Below are 12,673 nucleotides of genomic sequence, written 5' to 3'. Positions count from 1 at the left end.
GTAAGTTTTGTTCAACTGTTCCCAACTCACATGTTAAGCCTAGAATTTGTTTTAGAGTTTTGTTACAAAATAGCCAAAGGGGGAGATTATAAGGTTGAATTTGATCAACCATTTTGTTGGCTTTATTTTGTGCCAATTTGCTTATAATTCAACATTTAGAAATCCTGTATTTAGGTGGGAATCATGTAAGGGTAGTGTGTGAGAAAGTATGAAGAAAAGCTCAAAAGTGTGCACTCAACAGGGCATCGTGATTGGATCTCACGACTGGCTCACGTGTGAAGCATGCAGAGGAGCTGAAGAGTCACACCAGCTGGAGCACTACAAGAAAAAACTTCCAGTTTGTCCAAACAGTTAGCTTGCAACTCAGGCTCACGACTCAGTCAAGTCATGAGGTCAAGTAACCAGACCACTCTATTTGGGAAAAATTGACTTTTCGCATTCTAAACACATATCAGTATAAATAACCCTTATATCCACATATTGTAAAGAGCTTCCAGAGAGAATTTTAAGAGAAAAACCCTAGAGAAAAATAAGATTGACTCATCCACAATCTTCATCCTTTGATTCCCCAAATTTCTTTTCTCTCACCCTCTCCATTGATACATCCTTGAGAGGTACAATAGTCAAATCCATTTCTCACCATACCTATATCTGTGAGAAGGTTATTTGATGCTTAGAAAGCAATTAGTAAGGGACCTAATAGGCCAAAAACGAATTGACCCTTTGTGACAAATTAACCAATTAATTTAGCCAAGTGAATTAATTAAGTTAATTAACATGCAAATGCGTGATAGCACAAACAAATTATCAATAAACTAAGTATGCAGTGGAAAATAAATTTGACAAAATGATTTGTTTATAAATGGGAAAAACCTAATGGTAAAAACCCCCACCGGGTGATTTTCAGGTCACTACTCCTGAAATTCCATTATTATCACAACAAGCAGTTATAAGTAAAGGAATCCTAGTACCTTATAGCAACCTATAGTTAAACCTTTACCCCAATACCAAATTGGACTTGTTTTGTAGTGACAATTTCTTCTTTCGATGCACGGCTCCCAAGTACGTGACTAACCAATTGAGTAGATCCTAGTACATGACTTCAATCACCAACTAGAGAAGGTTGTTGGCTGCAAAGTTCTTCAATTCATCCCAACGATGAAGATCAAGAAGATGCTTGGTCACAAAATCCTACAGTACACATACACAGCAACTTCTTCAAGAACAATGAACTAGGGCAAAACTTTGTCTCCATTCACAATTTGGTTGAACAAACTTTGTTCAACACTTGTGCAACTTGTAAACTCTTTGACAACCCTTAGAATAATCATTTTATATGTCTAGGGTTAGGAGAAAAGAAGTCCCAAAGACACATTCACGAATTCCAAGAAAAAAGATCAAAATTTCTGAATTTTTTTTAAACCTTAACAGATTGGAGGTGTCGAGCAGCTATCGAGTACACGGGCTGAACAGCTTCTTAAACCTCGACACATGCTAGGTGTCGAGTTTTAATGAATTTGCACTTCTCAGCTTGTTTCTTGGACAGACTTGATGACTTTAACACTTGATCTTAAAACACGGTTTCTTGAAGTATTAAAAACACCTAGATTCTACCCAACTACAAGTAAAGTGCGTTTTGTCAAAGGATTAGCCAATTACATAAAATAGTGACATATGTTCCTAACAAGTGAATCACATATGTTCTAACAATCTCCCTCTTTGGCAATCTGTGACAAAACCACAACAAACAAATGAACATATGAGAGAAGTTATAAATCACTCAACTCATATTCACTTCTTGAATACAATAAAATCTGTCCTAACATAAACTCTTGAAAAACTTTACAAGAAGAGAGTTTATGGCAGATAGACTTTGACAACATGTATTTCTGAAACACTTGAAACAAAACTCATCAAGGCATCTTTGTGTGAAACAGAAATAATAGATTGCATACAAGTAATAAGAAGCATGGGCATGAATAGAGAAAAGAAACAAAACATGTAAGGGGTAGGTGAAAGAAAAACATACCTCCACATATAGAGAAGAATAAGTACAATGTATGTTAATAAATGGACAGAAGACCTAAGGTACAAGAATAATGTATCTATAAAATACATAAAATCCTCACTACATCCCTCAAGATATCAACACTCCCCCTAACAAAAATGTCCTATCCTAACTCTCCCCCTAAGTATGACTACTCTCATATACCAAAACTACTCCCCCCTTTTTGCCACGAGTGACAAAGGTTAGAGTGTCAAATAGACATCTCATCGGTAGAGCTAGCATCTCCATCAGCATCATCAGAAGCATCATCTTCATCACTATCATCATCATCCTCATCCTTAAAATCAGAATCAGAAGCCACTGGAAGAGGTGGAGGAGAAGCCTCAAGAGCAAAACTGCCTATAGTCGCCTGCTGTCTAGCAATGCGACCAACATGAACGTTCACCTGATACAACTCTGTAGAGAGTGTATCTAGGAGAGCATCCATATGCTAAAGATACGCCATGATGTCTCCTAGTAACACATCACTCGTGGAAGAGGAAGGAATGAATGTGGATCGAGCAGATTAAGATGGAGCCGGACGAGTAAGAGTTATTGAATCCGTCTGTCGCGACCTAAACTGCACCTCGCTACGTTTAACAGTAGCCTAGTCTATGGCACAAATATGAATGAAGTGGTCGAACACAAGAAAAGGGATGGAAAAATGGCGTAAGATCCTCGTGATAGCAGAAGGAAAGATAAGCTTATCACAGGACCCCAAATCGAGATGAACATCTATAATGGAAAGAATAAAATGAGAAGGGAAATCAATAGTAAGATGCTTAAGGAGGGATAACATAAACCGAGCATGAGGCTCTGTGATGGAGTTATATTAAGAGAGGGGATGGAGTACAAAGGTCATCACCATGTTCAAAAACCGAGGGCCTTTTGCAAAGCCCAAACAGTAAGTGAACTAGTGCTCACCCCACTCGGAAGAATGCTCACAAAAAGCGGATCTGAGCTTATCCTTGGACATGATCTGCAGACGCTCACAACTAGGGTAGTCAGGGAACTATAGCTAAGAACCCAAAGCACATCCGCAACAAGCTGTGATGTGACAGGAATGCGCGTACCTCGAATGTGAGTGAAGAAAAGAGGTATTGAATGATCAACCCCGTGCATGTTGGAGTAAAACTCCTAGATAAGCACAAGAGGATAGGTGATCGAGACATCACATAGTGACTCCTATCCCCGACTGTGAATGAAATCAGGAAGGCCGGTGTCGGCGAAGTCGGCCAGAATGACTTGGCATTTCAAATGAATGCCGCATCTAGAAAAGTTCTCCAAGAATTCCTTGTGGGCATCACGGAACCGAAGAAAGAGAGGGGCAGAATCAAAAGATAAAAAAGCTTCAGAACGAAGAGGGTTCCAAGCCGAAGTAGATTTACTCTTAGGTGCCATAGACACGATTAAGAGAGAAAAAATAGACAATCAGAAAAGCTCCAAAACATTTCAAATATAACAAGTATATTGAAAATGAGTATGTATGCATGGGAAATGCATGAACATGTGACATGCAAGGTAAATTGCATCATGAGCTCAGCCCAATCCAATCCTACTAGCACACAATCAATTGCACACATCTAAAATGCATGATAATATTGTTATTATGCTAATGTGATGCAATGCATGAGATTTTAAACTCATTTAAGAAAAACTCGTACCAAAATTTCAACAAACACTCATCAATTTTGAAAAACCCCAAAATTTTTCAAAATCACCAAAACCTAGGCTTCAAAACATGAAATGCATGAAGAATGAGAGATTAGAAGCTTACCAAGTGAAGAACCTCTTGAAAAAGCTTGAAGAAACCTTAAGGAGAATATTGGGAATGTTTGGGAGATGAAAAGACAGAGCTATCGAGAGAGAGAGATCGAGAGAAATGAGGTTTGGATCGCATAAGGAAGAATATATAGAACCTTAGTAAAGCTCGATAGATGAAAGTGTCGAGAGGTGTCAAGCAAGGTGTCGAGCCAAGTGTCGAGGATTTGGCCATCAACAGATAAAGGTGTCAAGAAAGTGTTGAGGTACAAAACATTAAACATAAGAGATGAGGCTCGATCAATCCACTAGGTGTCAAGAAGCTATTGAGGGGACATGAACTTTCTCGATCGACCCACCAGGTGTCAAGGAGCCATTGAGATTGTGATAAGAAAAAACTTGAAAGCTCGACAGATAGCCAGTTGTTGAGGAGGTGTCAAGCTAGCTTTTAAAAATAGTTTTTCGAGAAGAGAAAAACACAGACATGAATGCAATCAAGCATACAACTCAACCAATGATCCAAACACCATATAAACCTCTCAAAATCATCTCTTAACATAAATTTTAAGCACATGGATCCTAAAAACACACACACATGCTAAACAGGTCTAACCAATTTTATATTTCAAAAATAAGTCAAGACAGTTTAGTGAGCATATATTAACACATGTAAAACCTTGTGATGGCCAAATTACATTGTACCTGCACATGTATCAAGACTAGCAAAGTATATTACGTGTTGTGTGTGAAAACCATCGCAAAATTACATAAGTGTCAACTAGTTATGACGATTTGAGATATGAGAAAATCAATTTAACTCACACACAATCATAACTATTTGATGGGGGCTATCACCTTCAAGGTACATCCTATAACTCCCACATCTCCTAGAATATATGCTTGCAATCATATATAAAGCATTTTGATCTTTTTGCTTTTTATTTTTCTTTGCACATTTTTCATTTTAAGCAAATCATGCATGGGCATATAAGTGAGAGAAAAGAAATACCTAATGATGGTAAGCATTTGACATTCCAGTTTTGCTATGCTGAAGCACACAAATGTTATTAGTTTTGCACTTTTGCTATGTCGAAGCATATAGGTGTCATTTTATAATTGGCAGGCAATAGTGGTGAGAAAGTTATTTATGCCTTTCTCTTAGGATTTTCTAGTCCTTACCGTCAAAAAAAGTGATACGAGTGTTAAGTACAAGAGATAACTTAATCTTACTCATCACAAACAAGAGCCATAAAGCTCACTTGCTTAGTTGTGCGTAGAGATTCTCATCTAAGCTACAAAAGATACAAAGTTTAGAAAACTTTTTTTCAATGGTCATCAAGGGTACACAAGTACCAATGTACACAAACACACAATGTTTTTGTATTTTTCTGATTTTTTAATTTTTATTTTTGATTTTAATATGAAAAACAAAACAAAACAAAACTGAAAATTAACCAAACAAAAACATGTTTAACAAAATAAAGCATAAAAACTAGACTGACTTAAAACTTGAAAGCAAAACACACAAGTAATGCACCAAAAAAAAAAAAAAAAAAAAAAGAGAGAGAAAAGTGATAGAATCACTTGGAGTCCTTTTTCTTCCACATCTTGGAAGAACCTTTCCTTTGATTAAACCTTTAAACTAATGGTGAGGGGGAAGAATTGAAACCATTCAAGTTCGAAAAGAACATGAGGGCTTTAAGAAGATCTCCAAGAGGAGTAAGAGAGGATTGAAGTTGATTCTGGTTCCCAGATGCTATCATGTTGTTGCTCTATTGAGTGGCTGGCCACTTATAGCAATTTGGTCAAGTATAACTGGCAACTCCACAATGATGACAGAGATGTTGCTTCTTCTGTTTAGACTTTTGAGAGTTAGCCTTCTTAGCCCAATGATTCTTAGCTTCCTTCTTATCTTGCTTAGGGGGTGCTTCTAAGATAGATTTACCATTATTTATGTTCTCACTAGCTAGATCAGTTTTAACATCATTGTTTTCAATTTCAACATTATTAGCAGGAGGAACAAAAACAGTAGTACTAGTTAAAGCAATATTAGAGGAAGAGAAACTATGCCCTAAACCTGTTCGATTAGAAGCAGATTTCTAAAGACTTAGCATCTCAACAAGTTTTGCACTTGAAGTCCTCTCCAATTGAGCTCTGACTTGAAACAACTTTGCTTCAAGCTTCTTAGTCTTCTCAGCCAAGAAATTGTTCTCAAACCTCAGTACTCAAATAGTTTGATTAGCCTCATCAAACTTTGTGGAAAGCTCTTCACAGTCAAATTCCACATCACTGAGTTTCTTGGTGGTTAGCCTATAAAGTTTCTCATGTTTCTCAAAAATCTTGTATAATTTTCTCATAGGCTATATGGATATCATTTTGATCACCCATCTTCTTAAACTTGGACTCCACCAATTCCTCTTCTTCATCCACATCTTCAACAATCCCATCAGTAGGATTGATAGTGGTAGTGAAGGCATTCAAGATTCCTTCATCCTCATTATCGGAATCATTCCTAGGCTCGGTGTCGCTCAAAGTAGTAGTAAGTGCCTTACTCTTCCTAATGCTCTTGAGATATGTAGGACACTTCTATTTCATGTGACCGAAGCCTTGACACCCAAAGCATTTAGGTCCTATAGGAACAATGTATTGATTGCCATCCCTTCCATTCTTCTTCCTTTTGTCTTGGCTCTTGTACCGAAAAGAACTAGATTGTCTACGGTCCTTGTCGAATGCCTTTCCATTTGCATTCTTCATAAACTTCTTGAACTGCCTAGTGATGTAGGACTTCATCTTAGAATCTTTATCATCTAAAGACTCATCTATCTCACTGCTCTTGACCTTTAAGGCCATGCTCTTGCTTTTGTCTAACTTACTAATCCTTGTTAGCCCTAGCTCGTAAGTCTGTAGATTACTAACTAGCTTTGTCAAAGGAATCTTGTCAATGTCCTTTGATTCCTTAATTGCCATATTCTTGGTATGGAATCTCTCAGATAGTGATCTAAGCACCTTTCTCACAATCTTGGGTTTAGGAATGGTTCCCCCAAGATTAAATGTTGAGTTCACTATGTCTTTGAGTTTGACATAGAACTCACCGAACGACTCATCCTCCTCCATCTTAATCTCTTCGAAGCTTGTAGTGAGCCTCTGTAGTTTCGAATCCTTGATAGCCTTGTTCCCTCATAGGTTTTCTGAAGAATGGTCCATGCCTCCTTAGCAGTTTCAGTAGAGAATATCTTCTTGAACTCCTCATTGGTGATTGTACTGAATAAAGCATTCATTGCCCTGCTCTTGAAGTTTGCCGCCTTAATCTTGGCATCATCCCAATTAGTCGGCACTTCTGTAGGCCTAGTCCAGCCTATCTCCATAGCTTGCCACACTTTCTCATCTAAGGACTGTAAGAAAGCTCTTATGCGTACTTTCCAGTATGCATAGTTAGTTCCATCAAATAAATGAGGTATGATTAAATACTGTCCTCTATCCATGACAAACAAGGGTTAATGGATCAACAGAACAAAGATTAACCCTAATTAGAGTGTGCCTACTTTGATACCACTTGATAGGCCAAAAACGAAGTGACCCTTTGTGACAAATTAACCAATTAAATTAGTCAAGTGAATTAATTAAGTTAATTAACATGTAAACACATGGTAGCACAAACAAATCACCAATAAACTAAGTATGCAGCGAAAAATAAATTTAACACGGTAATTTATTTACGAATGGGGAAAACCTAACGGCAAAAACCCCACCGGGTGATTTCAAGTCACCACTCTCGAAATTCCACTATTATCACAACAAGCAATTACAAGTAAAGGAATCTCAGTACCTTATACTAACCTATAGTTGAACCCTTATCCCAATACCCAATTGGACTTGTTCTGTAGTGACAATTTCTCCTTTTGATGCACGACTCCTAAGTATGTGACTAACCAATTGTGCAGATCCTAGTACACGACTTCAATCACCAACTAGAGAAGGTTGTTGGCTGCAAAGTTCTTCAGTTCATCCCAACGATGAAGATCAAGAAGATGCTTGATCACAAAACCCTACAGTGCACATACACAGTAACTTCTTCAAGAACGATAAACTAGGGCAAAACTTTGTCTCCAGTCACAATTTGCTTGAACAAACTTTGCTCAACACCTGTGCAACTTATGAACTCTTTGACGGCCCTTAGAATAATCCTTTTATGTGTCTAGGGTTAGGAGAAAAGAAGTTCTAAAGACACATTCACGGATTCCAAGAAAACAAATCAGAATTTCTGATTCTTTCTTAAACCTCGACAAATAGGAGGTGTCGAGCACACGGGCTAAACAGCTTCTTAAACCTTGACACGTGCTAGCTGTCGAGTTTTATTGAACTTGCACTTCTTAGCTTGTTTCTTGGACAGGCTTGATGACTTCAACACTTGATCTTGAAACACAGTTTCTGGAAGTAATAAAAACACCTAGATTCTACCTAACTACAAGTAAAGTGCATCTTGTCAAAACATTAGCCAATTACATAAAATAGTGATATATGTTCCGAACAAGTGAATCACATATGTCCTAACAGGACCAATTGGTATTGGTTAATGTTAAGGGCTATAGCAGAATCCAGTACGCTAGAGAAGACAAAGGTTTGACGTAACCTCGTTAGAGCAAGAAGCTTGGAGGACTTACGTACACTGGGTAGATTAGGTTTGGAGGGTCTTCTATTGTTTATGTATCCAAACTTCATTCTCTCGTGGATTATTGACTACTTGTAGGGCAGTGGAGAGGTTTTACGCCGACGACTTCGATTTCCTTTTTGATAACACATCGTTGTGTTGCCTTTGTGTTTGCGTCTCTCTTCCCTTAATCTTTGCCATTTGATTTCTACTGTGGTTGTGATTTTATTTGGTTTAGATTGTTTTATCAATTCTATTTTAGCTTATTTTCATATTCCGCATATACATTGTTTGATAATAAGCTTAAATTGGTAATTTGTAATTTGGGGGTCTAAACCTTTAAGGTGTTTTAGACACTATTTGATCATTCAATACAAATAATCTATTTATGCATCAAAAGTCAGAACAGTGACTAACTTGAAAGAAGAGAGAGATTACATGTTACCATAGACTATCACTTCCAAAGCATCTTTAATCAAAGATTAAAATGAAACTACAATTCAAAATAATTCCTGCAATTACCAGTGTCCTAAATTCTAAGTTTCAATCTTTTTCCACCAATTGTGGGTGGCTTAATCTTAAAATTTTATCTCACCAAAATTAAAAAGAAAAAGGGAAAAAGGAAAAGGAAAATTGAGACTTTATTTTATGTGACAAATATATACTTATGAAAATCAAAACAATGTGTAATTCTTATGTGATATAGAAGGAAAAAGGCACGCATATAGGTCAATTACATTTTCCACCCCAAAAATAAAATAAAAGGAAAAATCAAAATCAAATTCAGTTATCCCCAAAAACTAAAAATCCAAAATCAAAATAAACACTTTAAACTCCAAGCAACCATATCAATTCCTACTCTGTTTGTAGGAAAAGTAAAAAGGAAAATTACTTGAGTCTTAAATTTGAGCACTAACAACCATGGTAAACATGTCCTTAGAAAAAGCATGCAACCTTAGTAAAAATGAACATTACAATTGGCAAACAATTTTAACAACCATTGACAGCTGGACCCATATTAATCAATCATTGATGATCATAAAGAGGACATAAAACGCAACTTCAGACTCATAACATCAAGATTACATCAGAAAACACAATTCTCATGCAGTTGTAGATATCTCAATAACATGGCACTACACAGTACTAAACATTACCTCATATTTGTTCAGTCACAATGGCCTAATGCTTGTCGTGCTGCTTTATCTCTTAAGCTTTATCTTACGTCTAGCTTCCTGGACAGCTTCTACATCTACTTGCCTTCATGCTTCCACTCACTTAAACTAAATCAAAATTAAGAAACAATTGACCAAAAATTCAATTCAAGCCTTTCTTCGAATAGTTTGATGGGAATTGAGAAACCAAGGAAAAAATTGATTGAAAAAAACAAAAATAGATAGTGGAAAATCCCTAGGAGAGAGAGGTTGAAGGTACCAGTGATAGTGGAGATCGTTGGAAGCATAGTCAATCTGTGTTTTCCATGCCCAATAATGATAGAGACAGATTACATGTCACTACTTTCATTTTTGCAATAAATCTAATGAAACACACATGAACAATTTTTATCTATTTTGAAAACCCATTTATCAATGAGGCTTACCAACAAAATAATTGGGATTATTCAACTAACATGATTATCATTTTTCTTGTTAACCCTTCTCATTGGCATTTCTTCAAACATATGAAACCATAAAGATACAAAAATTTGAATTATTGTTAGTAACAAAATTAATGGCAATGCAGGCAATCCATAGTAAAAGAGAGAAAAGAAAAAGCACTTAATATTTCAATATAAAACAAATATTGAAATCAATAGAAAAGTAAAAACACCAAATAAGAGATACAATAAAGGGGAAGAATTGACAATTTCTTCTTCTTCTTTAGACTTGGCTTCCCATTCAACACCATGAAATTCATAAACAAAATTAAAAAAAAAAAAAAATGGTTTTAACTAATAGTAAACATCAAATACCAAATCAAATTCACATATAAAGAAACAAATGTTTTCCAAGTTTCACACTATAACAAAGCATGTAAGGTTGAATTTTATCAACCATCTTGTTGGCTTTATTCCATTCCAAATTTGCTTATATTTTAGCAATTAGTAACCCTGTATTTAGGTGGGAATCATGTAAGGGTAGTGTGTAAGAGAGTGTGAAGAAATGTTCAAGATTGTGCAAAGAAGCAAGGACTCACGACTGAATCTCGTAGGTGGCTCACGGCTTGCAAGCTGCCAGAAAGTTGCACACGTGCCAAGTATGCCAGAAGTTGAAGAGTTGCGCTAGCTATTGCACTACAGGACAAAAGTCCTAGGTTGGCCTGGCCGTTAGCTCACAGCTTGAACTCAAGATTCAACCTAGTCATAAGGTCAAGTCGCTAGAACACCTTATTTGGAAAAAACTGACTTTTCACGTTCCTTCTCACCCTACTATATATATATATCCTTATGCCCATGATATTTAGAGAGCTTCCAGAGAGAATTTTGAGAGAGAAACCCTAAAGAAAAACAAGATTGATTCATCCACAATCTTCATATAGAGGTTCTTCAAATTCCTCTACTTTTTTCCTCTCTATTGTCAAATCCTTGAGAGGTACATTACCAAAACCTTTTCTCACCATACCCATATCTATGAGGAGGCCATTTGGTAGCAGTAAGAAGGGACCAATTTCATATTGGTAGATGCTATGGTCAAGTAGCGAAATCCGACAAGTTAAAGAAGAAATAGGTTCAGCATAACCTTGTTGGAGTAGGAGCTTGGAGGGCTTAGGTACATTGGGTAGATTAGGCTTGGAGGATCTTCTGTTGTTCATGTATCCTAACTACATTCTTTAGTGGATTGTTTACCACTTGGAGGGCGGGGGAGAGGTTTTACACCGAGGGCTTCAGTTTCCTCTTTGATAACACATATAGTGTTGTCCTTGTGTTTGCATCTCTCTTCCCTTAATCTTTTCCATTTAATTTCTACTGTGAATGTGATTTTATTTGGTTTACATTGTTTACCAATTTTGCATTAAGCTTATGTTCATTTTTCGCACATTAATGGTTTGATATTAAGCTTGAATTGGTAATTTGTAAATTTGGGGTCTAAGCGTTCAAGGTGTTTCATACACTTATTGAACTTTCAATTGGTATTAGAGTGGGTACACTCTTCTTGGTTTCATTACCATAGTGTGATCCTTGACCCCATATTGAGATGGACTGATCTCAATCTTTAAATGCTCCACCATATTTTGATGGTAGCAACTATGCATTTTGGAAGGTAAGGATGAGAGCATTTCTGTGTTCTATAGATAAGGCTATTTGGGATGCTGTTGAAATAGGTTGGACAAAGCCAGAGGTAGCCAAATCAACTTGGGATAAGGCAGCCCTCGCAGTGTCAAATGCTAATAGCAAAGTACTTAACGCAATTTTTTGTGGTGTGTCCCCAGATGAATTCCATCAAATTTCTCATATCACCATTGCCCAGGAAGCATGGCAAATTTTGGAAACCACTTATGAGGGTACAAAGAAAGTTAAGTACACAAAGCTACAGATGCTAACTACCTAGTTTGAGGAGCTCAGGATGAGCAAGGATGAGCAAGGATGAGTCCTTTGACTCTTTCTATAGTAAGCTAAATGAAGTGGTCATCGGCAAGTTTAACTTGGGAGAGAAAACGAAGGACTCGAAAGTTATAAGAAAAATTCTTCGTTCATTGCAGAAGAGCTTCCGTGCAAAGGTGACAGCAATTGAGGAGAGCAAAGACCTTGATGAAATCAAAGTCCAAGAGCTGATTGGTTCTCTCCAAACGTATGAACTTTCATTACCAAATCAAAGAAAGAGCAAATCACTGGCTCTTAAGACAATAAGTGAAAAGGTAGAGGGTCATGGTTCATTGGATGAGGATACAGTAGAAAAGGATGTTGCCGACCTTGCAAAGAATTTCCACAAATTTCTAAAGTTCAAAAATGGTGAGAAATTTGGTGATAAAGGGAAATTTATGAGTTCCGAAAAGGAGAAGAAAGAGTTCAAAAAGAGAGAAGGGAAAGAGTTTCAATCTACACAAGGAGTCACTTGTTTTGAGTGTAATGCACAGGTCCATTTCAAAAAGGAATGTCCTAATTATCTAAGATCGAAGGCCAAGGTGTATGCCACCACTCTTAGTGACTCAGATTCCTCCACCTCTAATTCGAAGGATAGTTTTGATGAAGAAGGGAATTTCTCAACATTCATGACTGT

Source organism: Quercus lobata, chromosome 5, assembly GCF_001633185.2.
Source record: "Quercus lobata isolate SW786 chromosome 5, ValleyOak3.0 Primary Assembly, whole genome shotgun sequence".
Taxonomy (NCBI): Eukaryota; Viridiplantae; Streptophyta; class Magnoliopsida; order Fagales; family Fagaceae; genus Quercus; species Quercus lobata.
The sequence above is the reverse complement of the archived record's forward strand: the minus strand, read 5'-3'. Positions refer to the sequence as shown.